The 21871-nt window shown below is 44.2% G+C and overlaps 1 protein-coding gene across 1 annotated transcript in view; it reads left to right on the top strand.

Annotated features, from left to right (window-relative positions):
- Positions 1 to 1817: 1817 nt before the first annotated feature.
- The window catches only part of SCG2 (secretogranin II), a 50175-nt gene continuing 30121 nt past the window's right edge, over positions 1818 to 21871 (top strand). Inside the window, 2 exon segments of the mRNA XM_006131937.4 lie at positions 1818 to 1895; positions 11307 to 11340. The gene's annotated coding sequence lies outside the window, so the exon portion shown is untranslated.

The following is a 21871-nucleotide window of genomic DNA, read 5'->3' as shown; positions in this document are numbered from 1 at the left end:
GGCCTAACCAGCACAGAGTAGAGCGGAAGAGTGACTTCTTGTGTCTTGCTCACAACACACCTGTTAATGAATCCCAGAATCATGTTTGCTTTTTTTTTTTGCCATAGCATCACACTGCTGACTCATATTCAGCTTGTGGTCCACTATAACCCCTAGATCCCTTTCTGCCATACTCTTTCCTAGACAGTCGCTTCCCATTCTATATGTGTGAAATTGATTGTTCCTTCCTACGTGGAGCACTTTGCATTTGTCTTTATTAAACTTCATCCTATTTACCTCAGACCATTTCTCCAATTTGTCCAGATCATTTTGAATTATGACCTTATCCTTCAGAGCAGTCGCAACCCCTCCCAGCTTGGTATTGTCTGCAAAAGCGTATTTTCTATGCCAATGTCTAAATCAGAGATTTATCTAAATGAGATTTATCTCAATATCTAGATGAGATTGAGCCATAGGTAGATAAAGCTGTCAGAAGATCTTATATGGCAACAAAAGGTAGGAGGCTGTCCGGTAATACTACTATGCTAGTTATGAGCATGAAAGCGCTCCAGAGGACAATGAGATGGCGAACAGTGTGGTGGACTACAAGAGCTGAAGACAATATAAATTGTCCTTTGTTGTCATATTTGCACTGACTTGTATTATCTAGAGCTGAGTAGGAAAAAAATGGACTTTCTCAGCTCTCCATAAACATGTCTATTTTTTTTCTAAATGAGGTGTAGCCATTGCTTAGTTTTACTATATCTGCTATTCCAGCAATTCTCCAGACTGTTTCTGGAAAAAGTTTAAAACATTAAACAGTCTTTTGAAGAGAGAAACAAAATGTTATTGTGATGGCCTGGACCTATCTGGGCATTAGTAAAGAGGAACAGAAATTTTCATCTTTTACAATTCCAGACTAGGTCAGTAGTAGCCAAAAGTTGTTAACCCTCTGATTGTTATTTAATAGTTTGTGTGAGAAAAGAGAGTCAATCTCCATCTAGTTCCCAGTGGAAAAGGTAAGAATTCTGTGTAATGTTAGTATTAATTGGTAACCTTGTCTGTATCAGCTAATGAAGCAAACATTAAGTGGACATGAAAGATCAGCTAACAGATGGATGGTCTATAGGGCTACGTCTACATTGGCCCCTTTTCTGGAAGGGGCATGGTAATTTTTGAAATCGCAATAGGGAAATGCGCGGGGGATTTAAATATCCATCGCGGCATTTAAATAAAAATGTCCGCCACTTTTTTCCGGCTTTTAGAAAAGCCGGAAAAGAGCGTCTACACTGGCCCCGATCCTCCGGAAAAAGCGCCCTTTTCTGGAGGATCTTATTCCTACTTTGAATAAGAATAAGTAGGAATGAGATCCTCCGGAAAAGGGCGCTTTTTCCGGAGGATCAGGGCCAGTGTAGACGCTCTTTTCCGGCTTTTCTAAAAGCCGGGAAAAAGCGGCGGACATTTTTATTTAAATGCCGCGGGGGATATTTAAATCCCCCGCGCATTTCCCTATTGCGATTTCAAAAATTACCATGCCCCTTCCGGAAAAGGGGCCAATGTAGACGTAGCCGAGCAGTGGTAGATCTTGGAGCCTCTGACAGGTGATCCTGAGTGGTCTGGCCAACAGGCTATCAAGTGCTGGCATTTCAACTTCCCCTCCCACTACTGCTGTGTACCTCCTGCCCTTTGCCTCGGAGCTGCCTCCTCCCACCCTGGGAGCCTCCTGATTGCTGGTCAGGGCAGGGCAGGACAGGGGAGGGAGAGGAGGGTGCTAATGTCAAAGTGCTCCTCCCACTCTGTATCTTATCTCCACAGAGCAGAGAGGGAGCACAACAGGACTTGGGGTGGAGTTTGCTGGCTGCTTTTGGGAGCAGTGCAAGGCCAGGGCAGGGTTGAGCCTTCCTTAGCCACCTGAGGTAAGCAGTGCCCAGTCGGAGCCCACATCCTGAACCCCTACCTCAGTCATGAACCCACTCCTGCACCCCAGGCCTCTGCCCTAGCCCTGAGGGCATCCAAATGCTCTCCCAGAGCCTGTACCTAGAACCCCCTCCAGTATCCCAACTACCTGCCCCTAGCTCAGCTCAGAGCCCCTCTCACACTCCAAATCCCTTAATCCAAGACCAGAGCCTGAACCCCAACCCACTGCCCCTGCCTTGTTAAAGGTGAGGGAGGATGGGGGAGGAAGGGAGGATGAAGTGAGCAAGGGCGGGGCCTTGGAGAAGGGACACAAAGGAGGCAGGGCAAAGGTATTTGGGTTTGAGGTAGATCTTGGATTGCAGTTAAATTCAAAAAGTGATCTCATGCTTAAAAAGGTTGGCGACCACTGGTCTATAGAAAATGGCCTTGATTATTCCCACTCAGTCTGAGCTATGCTTGCATGTAGCATGGGGAGAGGAGGATATGGAAGTGACATGGTGTCTGTAAGCCCTCTTTTGAAGTTGGGGAAGTCTACATATGTAAGAAATGTGTAAACAGAGACAAATCTACTTTTCTTCCTTTATCGCATACTGCACCATTATCTGTGAATTTTATTATCTCAAAGTGCAACCTGCCATTTAATCAAATATTTAAATTGTTTGCTAACTTTTGGTCCTTCATTTTAAATTTGGGCCTGCTAAGACAGAAGAGGCTGCCTGGACTTATTCCCTAACATTGGCTCTGTTATACAGCAATTGGTATCTTACGCATTCAGTAAGACACTGGGGATTTCTTCTAATGCCACCGATGTTCAGCTTACTATGTCATTATTAATTATTTACAGAATACTTAAAAGTGAGATCATGTGTGTTTTATTGCTTGTATCTTTTTATGTGACTAAGAATAGTACCAACAGTTATAGTAACTAGGTTTTAGTCTTAAATGACTCTTATTCTCATGCTCCTGGGACTCTCTGTTTCTCCTTATAGGGAAGTTAAAAATTTTCCTCTTTGGGTGTGTCTTGTCTACAGGGTTTCTTTTTTTTTTAAAGTGGCCTTTTTTCGAAAAAACTTCCCCTGCGTCTAGACTACTGCTGCGTTCTTTTGAAATTAAATCAAAAGAACATGGTGGTTTTTTCGACCAAGGTAAACCTCATTTTATGAGGAAGAACGCCTTTTTTCGAAAGTGCTCTTTCGAAAAAAGGCATTCTTGAATGCAAACAGAGCTTTTTCCTACTTTCAAGTAGGAATAAGAAATCCTCCGGAAAAGGCTTTATTTTCTGGAGAATAATGTCTAGACTGGCGCTTTTCTCCGGCTTTTCCCCAAGCCGGAAAAAAGCGGCAGCCATGTTAATGCAAATGCCGCGGGGGATATTTAAATCCCCCGCGGATTTGCCTATTCCAAAGTCTACATTAGCATCCCTTTTCCAGAAAGGGGTGCCAATGTAGACACAGCTAAGGGGACTGAGCTGTCATTGAGTGCCACTATAGGGTTAAACTGAAGAGGAGTGAGTTATCTCTATCTCACACAAACACACACACATTCATTCATGTCGCAGGACTTACACATGCAAAAGGTTGCAGAGTGAGCCAAGGACTATTGACTCCAGAGGTTTGCTTCTAGCTATGGATCCCTGCAGGCGAGCTGGTCCCTGCCATGTTCTTTTGCCTTTTATAAGAACTGGGTGGCTCTTCTCAAGCATGCAGGGGTCCTACCTCCACGTTCCTCACGTTCCTCAAGGAACATGCCCAGACCTCCCTCAATCTGAGTCCTTTGTTTGCTTAGGGCATCCTTGAGAAGTGGGCTGTGCCCACGAAAGCTCATAATACCGTCTATAGTCTATAAAGTGCTACCAGACCATTTGCTTGATGTTTTGTTCTTGTGTCTTTGTTACCTCCTGGCTCCCCCTGTTTAGCCTTGCTGTTTCCCTCACCCCAAACACGCTCCATTCACTCAGTCTTATCACAGGGTGGAATGCAGCTTAGAGCAAGTTGCAAGCAAAGTGGCTGAGAGTTACAAAGATTATGAAGTTGCAAGGCTCGACAATCACCAAGCTTACAATAGGTTTCTGAACTTATAAAGCAAAATGGCTGAGAGTGACAAAGCTCAACAATCTTACAACAAGGTGCAGAATTTACAAGGCAAGGTAGCTGAAAATTCCAAAGAGACAAGTACAAAGCTTCAAAGCTGAATCATCAGTAATAAAGTAACGTAGAAGACAACTGCCCCCCTTAAGCAGTGTTCACAGCAATGCAGTCAGCAGCAGGTTTTGTCATTCTCTAAATTATGTGTTGGCAGGACCTTACACTTTAATTCATTTCCAGAAAATTTGTAAGTAAATCAAGTAATAGCTTGGGCAGAGGTAGCTACAATTCTAGTGAAAAGAACATGAAGCCATAGTCTGATGGCATTATATTCATGAGTTTGTTTCTTTCACAACAATTGCTTATGAATTTAAAAATGAATAAGATTCCTCTCTTCTTACTGCCATTAGTTGTCTGTGACTGTGAAAACAGTCTGAACTTGGTTCCTTTTTAGCAGAAAAGGCTTAATTCTAGATATAGTAATCACTAACGGTCACGTAATATTGATAAAAGCACATCTAGTCTTCATCACACTTCGGCTACGTCTACATTGGCCCCTTTTCCAGAAGGGGCATGGTAATTTTTGAAATCGCAATAGGGAAATGCACGGGGGATTTAAATATCCCCCGCGGCATTTAAATAAAAATGTCCGCCACTTTTTTCCGGCTTTTAGAAAAGCCGGAAAAGAGCGTCTACACTGGCCCCGATCCTCCGGAAAAAGCGCCGGAGTAAGGAATAAGTAGGAATAAGATCCTCCGGAAAAGGGTGCTTTTTCCGGAGGATCGGGGCCAGTGTAGACGCTCTTTTCCGGCTTTTCTAAAAGCCAGAAAAAAGCGGCGGACGTTTTTATTTAAATGCCGCGGGGGATATTTAAATCCCCCGCGCATTTCCCTATTGCGATTTCAAAAATTACCATGCCCCTTCCAGAAAAGGGGCCAATGTAGACGAGCCCTTCAGGTGTACCAGGTGTCCCAGTATTACAGAATAGTGATAGAAATGTAACCGTGTTAGTCTGGGGTAGCTGAAGCAAAATGCAGGACAATGTAGCACTTTAAAGACTAACAAGATGGTTTATTAGATGATGAGCTTTCGTGGGCCAGACCCACTTCCTCAGATCAAATAGTGGAAGAAAATAGTCACAACCATATATACCAAAGGAGACAATTAAAAAAAAGTGAACACATATGAAAAGGACAAATCACATTTCAGAACAGAAGGGGGATGCGGGGGGGGGGGGGGGGGAGGAAGGAAGGTAAGTGTCTGTGAATTGATGATATTAGAGGTGGGGAGAGTGGGATGTCTGTGAGCTAATGGTATTAGAGGTGATAATTGGGGAAGCTATCTTCGTAATGGGTAAGATAGTTTGAGTGTTTGTTCATTCCTTCCCGGAGAGTGTCGAATTTTAACATGAATGGCAGTTCAGAGGATTCCCTTTCAAGTGCAGATGTAAAAGGTCTTTGTAGCAGAATGCAGGTGGTTAAGTCATTGAGAGAGTGTCCTTTCTGGTTAAAATGGCAAGAAACTGTTTTTTCTTTGTGATCTTGTCTGTTATCTGTTTTGTGGGCATTAATCCTTTGGCAAAGTGTCCAATGTACATAGCAGACGGACACTTTCGGCACATGAAAGCATAAATTATATTTCTGGATGTGCAGGAATATGTGTTCTTGATCTTATAACTCACTTGGTTAGGTCCAATAATGGTATCAGCAGAATGATTCACTTTTTTTTAATTGTCTCCTTTGGTATATATGGTTGTAACTATTTTCTTCCACTATTTTATCTGAGGAAGTGGGTCTGGCCCACGAAAGCTCATCATCTAATAAACCATCTTGTTAGTCTTTAAAGTGCTACATTGTCCTGCATTTTGCTTCAGTATTACAGAGACTGTCTCGATACTTAGGCTACGTCTATACTGCAACCTTCTTCCGCAAAAGTTTATGCAAATGAAGCATGGATTAGCATAAACCTCCTGTTGCACAGGAGCCGTTCTTCCTCATTTTTTTCAGGAAGAACAGCTCTCGCACAAGAGGGGGATTTTGTGCAAAAAGGAGCTGTCTACACTGTGCAGACAGCTCCTTTTTGTGCAAAAGCCTCTTGTGCAAAAGCGTCCCCTAATTAATTATGCAAATGAAGCGTGGCAATATGCTAATCTGTCCTTCATTTGCATAAGCTTTTGCAGAAGAAGGGTGCAGTATAGACATAGCCTTGGAGATTTCTTATATAGGTGCCAATTACCTCCCAGTCTAGTCACACTTGAAAAGCATGTTGGAATATACAGGGTTAAACACGTTCAGAATGTAGCACTAGTGCAATAACGGTATGTATGTTTAATAAAACATTTCTGAAATGTTGTTTTGGGTTTCAGATTTTCCAGAGGGGGTGAAAGAAACTTAAATTTCTTACAGGTTCTGTCATATTGCCACTATGGAGGGAGGGCTCTGGGCAGGGGGTTGGGGAATTGCTATGAGACAGTACCTGTAAGAAATGTAAGTGTAAGTAGAGTGCTGCGGCTCAGGGCATGGAGTTGACAGGTGTGTGTGGGCTCAGGGCAGGAGCTTGAGGAGAGGTGCAGGAGTTAGGGGTGAGGGTAGGGGACTCAGGGTGGGGTTGGGGGTGTAGGAGGGAGTACAGAGGCCCTCAGGGCAAAGCAATCCAGGTTGGAGGGGAGTGGAGGGCTTGGGGCAATCCTGGTCTCCGGTTACCTGATAGTGCTTACCCCCATACTGCTCCTGTTCCTGCCCAGGGAACTCTGGCTGTGTGGGGGTACCCAATGCATGCAGGCAAATGGGTGATGATGTCCCCTTCTCCTGTGCAGGGACAGCTCATGTCTGCACTGCCCAGCCTCCAAGCAGTGAGAGGGGCAGCAGAAGAGGCTGGGAGCAGCACCCAGCTCCTTTGGCACACTTGATGCTTAGGGAAGCAGGCCAGCCTTAGGATACTGGGAGCCCTGGCAGCTGGCAGGAGCCTGGCTGGGAACACACACCGGGCCTCCACTTGTAGGGGAGCACCCCTTGCCATGCCGGCTGCCCCTTTCTTACCAGAGCAGGGTGCATTGCCCCACTTTCACCTGCTTTGCATGTTAAAGTTTCCCTTTGAAAATAAGGAGAGAAGGGAGGTTTTGCTCCACCTCAGTGCCTGCTGGGCCAGGTATAAAGGAGGGCAGCAAGAGATTAGAAGGGGAGTTTGAAATGGAATGTGCTGGACCATCTCATGGGCTGTGTCTACATTGGCAAGATTTTGCGCAAAATCTTGCCACCTGTCTACACTGGCCGTGAGTACTTGTGCAAGAACACTGACATTCTAATGTAGGAAATCAGTGCTACTTGCACAAATACTCTGACACTCCTGCTCAGGGATAAGCCCCCTTGCGCAACTGTTCTTGCGCAAGAGGCCCGTGTAGACAGGCAACGTTAATTTCTTGCGCAAGGAAGCCCAATGGCTAAAATGGCCATCGGAGCTTTCTTGCGCAAGAGAGTGTCTACACTGGCATGGATGCTTTTGCGCAAAAGCACATCTCTTACACAAAGGCACATGCCAGTGTAGACGCTCTCTTGCGAAAATACTTTAACGCAAAAACTGTTGCATTAAAAGTATTTGCGCAAATCATGCCAGTGTAGATGTAGCCATGTTGAAAGCAGCTTGTTATTCTTGCTGTTGGATTCCCGGGAGATGCTACTGTGAGTTCAAACAACCTAGTCTGGTTATTGAAGTAACAGCTGGATGGTCACAGATATCACACTGTGGGCTAGCATAAGCACACATGAATAAACCGGGCATGTGATAGCTAACTTCCTGTGGCCTTGAATAAGTGTGTAAAAGTGACAGCAGTACACTACTCTTCTAACCATGGGTGCAGAAATAGAAGTGCTACGGCATCTGCCAGTTTGCAGCTGGCTTCCTCATGCCCTGAAGCCAGCCCATGGGACCTGCTATTCCCTGGGATCCTGCCACCTGAGAAGAGCACCATTTTGGGAAGACCGGGAGGACTGAAGCTGGGACACTGATGTCTCAGGAAGTGAGGGGAAAGTACATAGCTTGTGAGCATGTCTCTCACTCCTGGCAGGTGAGGGGAGGAGCAGAGGACTAATTCATGCAAACTGTGTACTTCCCCCTCACTCCCTGTAGTCAGGGGAACAGGAAGAAGAGCAAGCAGCATTCTAGTATGCATGGCTAAAGCCCCTTCCCCACTCTCCCAAAATGTCACTCTTGTCCCCGTGGGTGCTACAGCCTGCTGTCCCTGGGGTCCAGGCCACTTACTTTGGAGATTCTGCTGTTGCTTGTGGTCCCGCTGCTGACCCAGAGCTCCATAGCTACTTCCAGCTGGAGCTAAAGTTGCCAACTCTCCTGGACCAGACACCATTTGCTGCACTGGCATCTGAGCCAGAACTTGCAACCCTACCCAATTTGGGGCAGTGAGACAAGAGGTAAATGGAGGAGCACAGCTCATGCCTCTGTCCTAAAAATAGCCCCTGTGCCACTGCTTTCGACTTGTAGCAATATATGACTAACGTAATAGTCTGAGATGCAATGCAATATGATTATATATCTATTCCTGATCTCCCTTTGCTGGAATTTTGACTATCCATTGGGTTAGAGGGGGAAAAAGTGCCTTATACGCCTCTGTATTCTGCATAATCCAAAAGAAATCAAGTCATGCAGATGTTGGAAATGCCACGGACAAAAATAGAAGGCTATTTCCCCTGTGGAATAAAGCATAGAAGTCAGAGTGTCACAGTACTGTAGAATGAGACAAGGCTTTTAAAGATGTAATTCAAAGTTCTTAGATTTCAACCTTATTTTATCATCTCTCTTCAGCAAATACAATAGCAATTCAATCCCGTCGGTTGTGCTTTTGTACAAACTGGTTAAAAGACTCGGACACAGACTTTTTTCACTAAGCCTACTTTTTTCATGACTCATTCCCTTTAGTTAGTCACTGAGTCAGAGCTCCTGTTTATGCTTTAAAATGGCATGAAAATGTCTCAGAATGAACTCCTGGGTACTTCATGTTCTTTTTCTTTAGACATGGGAGTAGGCATTTGAAATATGCTTTTCTTTCAGCTGCATTGAGAAATCAGTCAGAGTTGTATCATTTGGTTATTCCTCTAAAGGGACCTACATATTTGCCTTTCACCTGTGACTTGCAGTTAGAGATGAACCCAGACTCGGACCTAACATCCCACTGACTTTGAGCTAGATCTAAATCGATACGTGGAGCCAAAATTATTGGGCCGTTAGCTGTAGCAGACCTGACCTAAAATCCTGATTACCAACACCAGAAACCTGTGAGGAAAGTTTGGCTTTGAAGCCAGACCCAAGTTTTAAGGCTGGGGCCTATCTCGTTTTCGCTTTAATTCTCAGCAGAAAGTACTTATTCTACAAAAGCCAATCACTGAGAGAAGACAATAGCCCTTTAAAATCCTTTCCACCCAGTTCTAAAGCATTTCATTGTTCCTCAGCTCCAGCCCTCTTTCTTGACCTGGCCTTACCAGCACTTCATTAGTCTCATAACAATATGTTGAGTGTGCCAGATACTTATGGTTCATGAGCTACAATTCCAAGTGAAAGTGGTTTCTGAAGGGACTCGCCTACCTGATGGGACCGTGTAATTGGCCAAGCTTGTGGAAACCTTACATTCAGCTAGATATGGTTGTGTCTATACAATTCATTAAATTTGAATGTTGCAGCCGTCTGAGTCCAACATTTCAGGTAATGTTCTAGGCATAATGATCAAACCCCTATTGACTTGAGGGAAAGGAATGGGGGCTTGCATGAATTCTCATCAGCTTTTTGTGGAGCTAAAATTTAAGCCCCCCCCCCCCCATTAATGCCATCCCACACTCCTGTATCCTCCCTGCCTAGAATCTCAATAGAGCTGAAAGTGCTGACACACTGAATAACACTTCTCCCAGAAGGAAAGAAGAATAATTGGGGTAGGGGCATGCACAAAGCTGTTAGAATGGAGGGGGGAAATGGGAGATCCTGGTTTGCAGGAGGTAACACAGGGGGCAGACAAGATCCCTATTATAGAGGGAAGGGAATAACTGGATTCATAGAGCATCTGCTAAGGGGTGGTGTAGGACCCTAGAATGGGTAGAGGGAGGGATAGGGGGGGGTACACGGAATTCTTGGTGGGGGAATTTGGTAAGGGGATAGAGCAGGGTTGGGCAGGAAAGCCTCGACGGGCTGGATCTGGCCCACCAAGTGGGCCTTTCCACTCCCCTGCCCTGAGGCCAATCAGGACCTCCTCCCCTGCCAGGAGCGTGCAGCAGTTCAACTGGTGGTTCACTAAGTGCCACATGCCCGTTGCAGGGAGGGACAGAAGGCGAGAGACATTGTGCACTCCTCCCATCCCCAGGCCCTGATTGGCCTCAGGGTGAGGGGAGTGTGCCAAGTCTCCCACCACTGGGGGGCGGGCACTTAGAGGGAACTGCCAGATGTTCAGAAAAGCTGGTGGTTCTCTCGCGAGTCTGGGGGCCAAAGACTTCATTCACTCCCAGGTCAATCCAGGGTCTGTGGGCAAGTAGGGTTGTAAGGTGTCCGGTTTTGAACTGGACAGTCCAGTATTTGAGCTTTCTGTTCAGGAAACAGATTGAGAAAATGTAAATGTCTGGTATTTTCTAAATAAGATGTAATGTGGATTGGGATGTAATGTCAAGTGTGTTCAGTACTTTTGTTGAAACCATCTGGCAACCCTATGGGAAGGGAGCACTGAAGTTTCCTGGCCCTGACCCTTCCACCTAAAGCCCCGCCCTTTCTGCCCTGGCCTGGGGACACTTCAAATATTTGTGAAGTGGCCCCTCCTTCTATTGTCCACCCCTGGAATAGAGGGTATACCAAACCCAACATGGTAGGATGGGGAAAGGGTATGGAGGAAATGAAGGGGAGGTAGGATTGGAAATACATACTGAGCTATTAGAACAGGGCTCCCTAGCTTGTAGTGGAGGGGCCAGGGAGACTGCACAACTCCAGACACAAGGGAGGGCAACTATGGATCTTCAGGGAAACCCTGAATGAGAGAGGGACGGGAGGCTGGCACATGGGATGGAATGTTGGGCTGCCAGCGAGTCCTGGTGCGTGCAATGGACTCAACCTGCAGAAGCTGGGAAGTGTGAGATCTAGTTACAAGCTGCGTCTCTTTCTCCTTGGTGATTGGAAAGTTGTGGCTTGCCAAGTCTTGTTCCACAAATGCTGCCACCTCCTCACAGCTTGTCTCTCATCACTGGTGTGCTTCATGACCCTTCCAGGGCCTCTCCAATCCATTTGGTAGCCCAAGAAATTGAACTGTCTGTAAAGACTGAAAGCTGCTTCTGCTTCTGTTCACAGGCCAGAAGATCCTATTTCCCTCCCACCACGCTGGGTAAGCTATCCCCACAATAGCCGGAGAGCCAACTGCTTTAAATCAAACCAGGTTTATTTTGAAAATCAAGAGAAGGCAGTTAGCAAATCATGTCTTACATTTATTTTAATTGAACATAATCTCTCCTTTATTGACCTTTTATCAGTATAGCCACATTTCTTCTCAAATAATTTTTCTCGTTTGAGAGCAATAAATCTGCAAACATTGTAAAGCCTAGAACTGTTGCCAAAATGACTTGCTTATTTGTCTTCTCATAAGCTCCAGAGAGCAAAGACCAGTGCGGTTAAAGGGTAAGCATTCACAGACTGAAAGAAAGCTACATGCATTAGCAATCCCTTAATGAAAAGTCTGAGTGGAAATGCCTAGTTCAGATGAATCACAAGAGACAAATAAAAAAGGCTCATTTCAGAATACAGCCGCTCCCTGAGTCACAACCACCTCCACTTATGACCATCCGCACTTAGGTTGTAAATGCAGATCCAAGTTATGAATGGTGATCCGCGCCTACGAACAGCATGGTCGCCATGTAACTCTTTGGGATCCGAGTTACAAACACTTCAAGTTATGGACCAAGTGTTGGTCCGTAACTTGTTCGTAACTTGGGGAGCGGCTGTAATCACATCCCTTCTCTCAACAAGCCCCTTACTTCAAGACAGTACACCCAGTCTGCTTTAGGATTGTTTGCTGGGGGAAGACCTCTTAAGAGCTACAATGATTTTCCTTATGTAGATGCCATCTTATCTGGCAAAAAACAAACAAACAAACAAGCAAACAAAACCAGGCCTGACTGAGTCAGTGGTATTGTGAGTGCTTAGCATCTTTCTAGATCTGGCCAGTATTCGCCAAAATAGTTATTGTGGAATTCTTCATCTGCCTTTTGAGGATACTCACATGTGGGGGAGCTGAGAGCCATTGAATCCAGGTGTAAACCCTGGGTATGATGGAAACCTCCCTGACTCCCTTCAACCCAGGGCGTGCATAAGCGCCCCCCATACCCTACTTCCTACACCTATCACCACATGAAGCCAAGAACACAATGAATATGACCAGTTCTCTGAATAAGATGAGGAAATACAAATGTTGCGAGAAACGCAAGCTAGTGATGAAGCAAGAGGCTGCTCTCTCACAAAGGAGGCGTTTGGTTTCTGGGAGAATAAACAAGATTCTGAAGAGAGAAATGGATCATAAATGAGAAAAGACTAGACACTTTCTTCTCTTTTGTGATGTGCAGCCTTCCAGGGAGGAGAGAGGAAGAAAGGACCAGCTATTAAGTTTGAATCCAGAACATTTCCACAGTTCTGAATCTGAAGTTTTGCTTTGGCCAATCTCCATTGTTACTATTTTGAGAGTCATTGTCAAGGTGCATTAATAATGAAATGCTAGACAGCACGGAAGTCCTTTTAGTTGTCAAAAATGGTTATTGGTTGGTGCTCCCTGTCATTTTTTTAAACTTGCTAATATGAGTTAAATAGATCTTGGTCATTTTTTACTAGAATGTTCAGCAGTCCACAGGCAATTAAAAATAAGTAGCTAAATTTAACAGCATGAGCAACATGGAAATCTAATTCCATTGCAGACTGATTTTTTTTCATAAAATTCTCACAGAAAGCTATAGAAACATTACCTCACCAGAACAGTCTCTCATTGGCAGAACATACCACCTGAGCAGGCCCCTAACTGCCTAGCAACCACCAAGTGCTGATTAACCCTTTTCCAAATGTCACACAGTAATTGTGAAGCGCACATCTCAACACCTTTATGCATAGAGTTAATTCATTAAAATGAAGGAGATACTATTAATATGATAAAGATGGTAACCAGCTTTGATTTTTATGCATGCTCAACTATAGGAGTAATTAAAATACAGTATGGGTTTGGGGATGATTTTAAATTATTTTAGCTTTTTCTCGTGCATATTTTGTTTGAGTTAAAGGTTTGAGAAATAAACCAATTCATAGTAACTCTAACATCTATATTAAAAGATTTAAGCAGGAGTTATATAAAAGTTTTAAGTAAATCATCACTGAGTAAATTAAAGCCAAATTTTCCTAACAATGAAAACAATGGCAAAACTGAGGTTACACTGAGACAGTCAATAGATCCAATGATTCAATGTATTGGGTTCACCCATTACTGTGCTTACTAACTAAATCAAACATTGAGTAAATGAAACAACATTATTTTAACAATTTACAATAAGGAGACGGGGAGAATCTGTTTGTGTTCATGTAAGCTGTTTAGCTCAGCGTTTTGTTAACGTAATCTGTTTAACTCAGTGTTGTTCCTTGGTTTTAAGGAAGCACATCTCTCAAAATAATTTCTTGGCAGCAGCTTCTTTCACCGTTTTTCCCATTAAGCTTCACTGTTCACAAAGATTACATAGTTTGAGTTGTTTAATGTAGGTCCCTCCCCACTTACTACAATCCTTGTATGTTCCAACAGATTGATTTCTGAAATTCCACACTTAGAGCAACCCTGGTTCAGAGATCTTTTTTTGTTTGACAACAGACGTAGGGGTTAATGCCACAGACACAGACAGACAGACACACACACTCATTTACATATGTGGGCATTAGTGTCATTCAGATATCCTCAAGCTTCCCTATAGAATATTCAAACTGCTCAAAATCTGTAGCTCACATGATTGGTCTGAGCTCTTAGAAAAAGTAAATGTTTACCTGTATCATCATTGATTGTAAGATGTACTCGTGCTTTCACGTGCAGTGGTCTTGATCTGTCCTCTCAGTTGCATTTCATGCTCATCAGCTGATGGTCAGAGTCCTTCAATTCTCTTCCTTTGGGTGGCTAGTCTAAGGAAGAGGAGAGTAGGACACAATTTCAGGTGTTTGCGAGAAAAGGCCCCTTCCCCTTCTCCACAATGTAGGAATCAGAGATTTTTCTATTGAGCCTCAGGAGTACTCTTGACCAATTAGGAGTTCCAGTGTGTTCGCTTCAGCACATGACTTCCTGTACTGATCTTAGCAACACTGAAGATTCCAGTTTGGTACATGTATCATAAACTGAGTCCTTGCTACTTACAAAAGATGTGACTTGAAAACCAGATGCAAAACGGCGACATATAAATGATCCAGTAGGCAAACATCTACCTAGATCCCAGACATGAGAGTCTTGATTGTTTAAATATAATTGTCCACCAAGCATCACACACTCATTCATTTTCACGCACTCTCAAGGCAATAAATGAATGATGATATTGGGAAAGTACTCTGAGAAGTGGGGGCAAAGTCATGGGGAAAAGGATTGACTGTTTTCTATTGCTCTTTTGCCTACAAACCTCAAAGCTGTTTCTAGCTTCTCTGAGTGATGCACTTTCATTGAATATTTGGCCAGCTAAATTTGCTTGGTCCCAAATCCAGATATGGTAAGTTCCTGAAATAGTGGTTGACTTGTCAGGTATGAGGTGGAAGGAAACACTTAAAACATCACTTTCTTTAACACATACAGATCCTGGATCTTTCAAAAAAAGCCTGCCATTTTCGAAAGAACCACGACTAGACCACAGTTTTATTTTCGAAACGGCGCTTTTTCGAAAGAGCACCATGACACAATTATGCAAATGAAGCATGGGATATTTAAATCCCCGCTTCATTTGCAATTTTGAAGTGTCTAATTTACATCCCTCTGGCAAAAGAGGGATGTAGTCTAGACACAGCCAGTGTGATCTCACAGAACCCCACCAACATTCCATGTGAGTGCAGCAAACTGCAAGATGAAGATGAAATGCACACATTTCTTTCCACGTCAATATCTTGGGGGATGTTGACTTGCTCACAAGCAGGGGAGCAGTGTGACATATGTCTGACTGTGAACAACTCCTCTGTTTAGAATGTTTGTCAAAGGCATCAGAGAATAGACAATAGCCTGTTGCCCTGCACTAGTCTTGTTGGGAGGTGTTATTTCAGAACATTTTACTTGAGTGAGTTACCCTCAAGACTTTATCATTAAACACCATTAGCTCTTTAGAATCAATCTAGTATAAAATTGCTGTAGCCACAATTTTTTAAATCTGTCCTTTCATGTTTTTAATATAAATGTAGTTGTTCCCTGCAGACAAATGTAAAATCATAGAAGCATCTTGTTCCACACGTGTCTTCTTGTGTGTGATGAACAGTGACAGCATTCAAGGTTTCCAAATCCAGGAGAACTGGAGAGCAGCTAATATGGTAAACAAGTTGACTGCAAGCTGCTTGATGTTCTGCACGATTGCTTTCTTGATAAATCTCAGTTTCACTAGCAGATCTCATGAAAGGCCACAACTGCAAATCAGTCACAAACTAATAGGATCAGCTCTCTAAAATGCAATACATAGTATTCACTGCTGTTCCACACACACTTTTAAAATGTGAATAAAGGAGAGGGGAGTAAAACTGCCTCCAATGCAGTTTGACTATCTTCTTGCAGCAGCTGCTGTTAATATAATTTTGCTAATCAAAATGACTTGGTATTTAGCTAAAGTGGAAAGATACATCTAGCCGAGTTTCAAATATGATTCCAATAAAAGCAAATTATGAAGAAATGCACATCTATCTGACTTTATATTTGCACACACTGGGTACATCTACGCAGCAGCATTATTTTGGAGTAACTGATGTTATTCCAAAATAACACAGTGTGCATCTGCACTACAAGTCTTTATTTTGAAATAATGGCAAGCTGGAGGACTTCTTACTCCGACTCCTGTAACCCTCATTCCATGAGGAGTAAGGGAAATCGGAGGAAGAGTGTTCTTCCTTTGACTTCCTGCTGTGTAGACAGTGCCAAAAGCCGAGTTAAGCTATTTCGACTTATGCTACACAATTGAGGTGGCCAAAGTTATGTAGCTTAATTCGAATGTAGCCCTGCTCTGTAGATGTACACTCTTTGTTTAATTTAACAAAACATATATTAAGGGGCAATTGTACAGCTAGCCTTCTGGTGGGTTTTACACACCTGTGATTACACAAGTAAAATGACTGCAGGTTGGACAGCTGTGATCTGGCATCATCGGGACCTAACTGGTCCCAAACAAGAGAATGTGCTAGACATGGAGAAGTCGCTTGTCACTGGCCCCCAGGTCCGTTACCAGCTGCTGGCAGTCTGCCCCAGTGGGCAACCTTGCCTTCTCCTCCCCAACCTGGCTGGGCTGCTTGCCTAGCTACTGCTGGCTCCCTGGGTGGCACAGGCTCCAGCTCTTGCTGCAGGGCTCCATTCCTGTGCAGCTGGGAGCAGTTGTAGGGCTGGGGCTCTGACTCCTGGCCCTGCACAGTCGGGGGAAGCCGCAGGGTTCTGGTCCCATTCCCATGCAGCCAGGGGAAGCTGTGGGGCTCTGGTCCCGGCCCTTTGCTCCTGGGGGCTGCCAACTCTGGTCCTGCACTGCCCCCAGCTGGGCTTCTAACTCTAATATTCTCCCTGGCTGACCCTCCTGCCCTTATCTCCTGGGTTCTCTGCTCCAAGAGCATCTGTGGTCTTGCCAGACCAGAGAGTCCCAGATTTTGGTGGTACAACCTGTACACGTTTACGAGCATTTATTTGACAAATGTAACCCATTTGTACATGCAGATTGGTAGCTGTTCATGGAAATCCTTGTGTGTTGTTGAATGTACAGGCAGTCCCCGAGTTACGTGGATCCGACTCCACAGTTACGAATGGGGCTATTCTCGCTCCGGAAGACGCGAGCGGCGGGACACCCAGATGCGCCGCGGTCCAGCGGCCCGCGTCCTCCGGGGCGAGAAAAGCTGCTCCGCATCTCCCTGGTCTGCTGGGGGGAAACTCCCCCCCAGCAGACCAGGGAGACGCGGAGCAAAGCCTCGGAGCACGCGGGCAGCGGGACAGCCCAGACGCACCGCGGCTGTCCCGCTGTCGGCGTCCTCCGAGGCTTTGCTCCCCGTCTCCTCGTCTGGGCTGTCCCGCTGCCCAGGTGCTCTGCGGCTAAGCTCCCCGTCTCCCCGTCTGGGCTGTCCCGCTGCCCAGGTGCTCCGGGACCAGGGAGATGCGGAGCAAAGCTGCAGAGAATGCGGGCTAGACCGTGGTGTGTCTCAGCGGTCCCGCCACCCGCGTCTCCCTGGTCTGCTGGGGGGGGGGCACAGCTAGTGCGCCCCTCACCAGCAGACCAGGCTTTTCTCCCCGACGACGCCTGGCGTAGAGCAACTGGGGCGCTGCTGGGTTGGTCCCGCAGCGCCGCTCTTCGGCGCTACTGGACCAACCCGGCAGCACCCCAGCTGCTCTGCCCCAGGCGTCCCCAAGTCAGCCGCTGCTGAAACTGACCAGCGGCTGACTACAGGAAGCCCGAGGCAGAGTTGCTCTGCCCCGGGCTTCCTGGAATCAGCCACTGATCAGTTTCAGCAGCGGATGATTTGGGGACACCTGGGGTAGAGCAGCTGGGGTGCTGCCAGGTTGGTCCCCGCAGCGCTGAGGTGCGACACTGCGGGGACCTACCCGGCAGCGCCCCAGCTGCTCTGTCCCAGGCATCCAAATTCAGCCACTGTTGAAACTGATCAGTGGCTGATTCCAGGAAGCCCAGGGCAGAGCAACTCTGCCTCAGGCTTCCTGTAGTCAGCCGCTGGTCAGTTTCAGCAGCAGCTGAATCTGGACGCCAGTTCCGACTTACATACAAATTCAACTTAAGAACAAACCTACAGTCCCTATCTTGTACGTAACCCGGGGACTGCCTGTATACCAAAAAGATTGTGCAAAACTGGAAGTCAGAACTGAAAAATATGCCCTTTTGATTAAATTGGGGGGAGGAGAAGTATTAAAATAACAATATCCAGAATCTCAACTAAACTTAGTAATGCAATGAAAAAGAAAAATAGCCTGCCTCTTAAACCTCATTTTATCCAGCTCTGCCCACACATTGCTGCTTGTGTAAGAGACAGCACCAGCTGTTTTCAATATTTAAATGCACCACAAAGGAAGGAGTAACATTTAGACTTAATTTCCTTGCATTAACGAGCTGACATCTCAATTTCTATCTTTAGTAATGTCATTTTTTAGGGTGGGATTTTTAAGGGAGTTCCAGGTAACAGAATTCTGTTGTTGAAATTACTAGTAAAGCCTTTTTATTCAAAAGGAATAGAATGAGGTCAATGCTGAATGTTTTTGAAATTCCTTCATCTTTAAATTGGCCTTATTAGCATTTTGTGTGGCTATGGAAGAGCATAAGGCCTGAATGAATCTGGCAGTCACTGGAGAAAGGGCAGGTGACTTTTTATAGTCTTTCTTCCTTCAAGTGGATTTAAGCAGCAAATGGCCTCAGGATTAAGGAGAGTAGAGTAGCTCTCTGATTCTTGTGGGAGAGTCTAAAATCCAGCAAACTGTAACTTGAAAAAATGAGTTAAACGTTTACATTCAATTGGCCGTTCTACTTTGTGTGTGTCTGTGCTTTGTGAGATTTGTGCATCAGAGAAGAAATACCATCTAGTGGTTAGAGCATTAGCCCAAGCTGTGAGAGCTGAGAGTTAATTTTCTGCTCTGCCATAAACATCCATGTATGACTCTGACCAAATCACTTAGCCATTCTGTGCCTAAGGTCTCCTATCTGTAAAATGGGCATGATAGCCCATCTCTACTTTATTGGAGATGTATGAGGATGAATGTTAGATTGAGAGGAATTCGGGGTGTGTCTAGACTACAGGGTTTTTTCGAAAAAGTAGCCTTTTTTTGAAAAAACTTCACCTGCATGTAGACTACAGCTGCGTTCTTTCGAAAGTAAATTGAAAGAATACGGCAGTTTTTTCAACTGTGGTAAACCTCATTCTATGAGGAATAACACCTTTTTTTGAAAGTCATCTTTTGAAAAAAGGTGCTATTGAATGAAAACAGGGCTTTTTCAAAAGAGAGGGTCTAGACTCTTTTGAAAAAGTGAGCCGCTTTTTCGAAAAATCTTCTTGTAATCTAGACCCTTATTTTCGAAAGAGGCTTTTTCAAAAGTTTCTTTGGAAAAACCTCTTTCGAAAGAGGCTTGTAGTTTAGACAAACCCTTAGATACAACAGTGTGAGGGAGTCAGAGAAGTACCAGGAAAAGAACTGGAAAAATTAGGAAAAAAGACGAAGTGCAACTATTCATTTGAACTAGTTGTGCTTTGGTTGGCTGAAACTATGCAGAAAATAGGAACACACCGAAGAGTTGAATGGGAAGTGATGTAAGACTACCTGAGGAAATTGATAGTAACTATATTTAAAATAGTTGATCCTTGATTTTTAGCTATCAGTGTAGCAGAGTCATAGCTGGGGGTCTCGAAACTGGCAATAATGAAAGGCTGATTTAATCTCTGTTTTGTTTAATAAGTGACAAGCCATTCAAAGCTGAAGCAGAGTCTTTCCAGTCCAAAATGTTCACCATGATGAAGTAAAATGTGATTCCAGGAGAAACTACTTTGTTTAATGCTGTCAACAGTGAACCCTGTGGAATCTGTCCTTTCAATCTAGATGGCACCTAGTGATAGATCTCTGAATATTTTTCTTACACTTTTAATGCCTTTAACTATACAAAATATCAGTCGAAAATGTCCTGAATAGATGAATCTGGACTCTTTCGTTTCATGTTTTGATTATGGAGTTGCTTTGAGAATGTGAAACCTATGATGTAAGAAGGTTATCACCATTTCTAATTAGAAAGGTAAAATCTGGCACATTCCAATTCATTATGATTCAGCACTAGAATGGCCTGAAGACAGTAACTTCAGAAAGCATAGGAATGTTGTTAGAGAATCATGAAATGCTAGTTAATTCTGAAGCATAAGACTAAATATTCCACCAAGAAGTTTCTCTTAAACATTCACTGTTTAGTTTATGGGTACTCTTTATTTTCCTGCCAAGTGTGTGCACAGGTGAATGATTGTATGGCACTTCTTACCTTAATGACTGAGCAACCTCACAATCCTCAATGTATCAGAGGGGTAACCGTGTTAGTCTGGATCTGCAAAAGCGACAAGGAGTCCTGTGGCACCTTATAGACTAACAGATGTATTGGAGCATTAGCTTCCATGGGCAAAGACCCACTTTGTCACATGCAGACGAAGTGGGTCTTTGCCCACGAAAGCTTATGCTCCAATACATCTGTTAGTCTATATCTACACGGTGCCACAGGACTCCTTGTCGCTTTTGCAAATCTTTAATGTAGCCATCTTTACAACACCCAACTGTTGAGAAATTGATTATTTTGCAATGAAAAAAAAAAGGTCATTGCCCAAACAAGTGCACTCTGGGAACATGACTTAGTCTGGGGTGAAACAGGAGGAAAAACATACCCAACTTTTTGGTCCATGTGTTTTTTTCATTGTAAATGAGACCTGGGCCGTGTCCAGACTCAGGGTTTTTTTTGGGAAAAGTAGCCTTTTCCCGAAAAAACTTCCCCTGCGTCCAGACTCAAGCCGCGTTCTTTCGAAATTATTTCGAAAGAACGCGGCTTTTCTTTCGATGGCGGTAAACCTTGTTTCACGAGGAAGAACGCCTTCTTTCGAAAGTTCCTCTTTCGAAAGAAGGCGTTCTTCAATGTAAAGAGGCCATCTTCGAAAGAGAGCATCCAGACTCGCTGGGTGCTCTCTTTCGAAAAAGCGGATTTCTCTTTCTAAAGATCCGCCTGCAGTCTAGACGCGATCTTTTGAAAGAGGCTCTTTCGAAAGATGCTTTCGAAAGAGCCTCTTTCGAAAGAAGCCTGCAGTCTAGACATAGCCCTGGTGTTTGAACAACTGCCGATTCTTCATTACTTGTGCTAGCCTAGGGCTTGACAGGTGGGGTACCATGATGGGCTGGTTCTGCCTCTCCTCCCTACAACATAATGGAGACAAACACTGTGACCCAAAATCTCATTTTTGAAACAGTAAACATGTTTTCTCTGTCTGGAAAGCCTCAGTGTTTGTTTATTTCAAATGACTTGAGTGAATTTATGGCTTAGTTTTCTGTTATAACAGAGACCCTGCTGTGTCTTGATACTGAACGAACTGCCAAGCATAAGAAGGAACCAAGCAGATGGCACTATCTCTGCAAAAGGTTGTTTGCATGGAAGTGCAGAAAATTGCTGAAGAATGTTATAATATGTACATGCCATCATCTCTGACTACTGAGGACTAGGAATGGGCTTGAAAATTGAAACTTATTTTTTTTGAAAGAAATATCACCCACCAGTGTGTTGACTCAGCCAACTTCGAGCAGATCAGGGGATAGGATGGGAGGGAGGAGGAGATGATGAAGTCTGTGTTTTATGTGCTTTCTCTTGAACTTTTAAGTAACTATTTCACTCTTCTAAAAACACTTTAGCAAGTCTTCCAGCTTTGTATAATAGTCATGACACAAAGGTCAATGGTAGACAGATTTCCAATGGAATTGCTCTAGTCCAAATTCTCTAATCTTTATTCAGACTGAGCAGAAATACTCATGTGAATAGTCTTATTTGAAGTGAATTCAACTTAGGTAAGAGGTACAAAATCTGGCACCAAGAAGTTTTAATAAGTACAGGCTAGAAATGGCAGTTGGATGACTTGATTATAAATTGCTAAACTAATTTCAATAGTTAAAAACACATTAAAGAGGT

Source organism: Pelodiscus sinensis, chromosome 10 (assembly GCF_049634645.1).
Source record: "Pelodiscus sinensis isolate JC-2024 chromosome 10, ASM4963464v1, whole genome shotgun sequence".
In the NCBI taxonomy this organism is placed as follows: domain Eukaryota; kingdom Metazoa; phylum Chordata; order Testudines; family Trionychidae; genus Pelodiscus; species Pelodiscus sinensis.
This window is presented reverse-complemented; position numbering and strand designations above follow the sequence as displayed.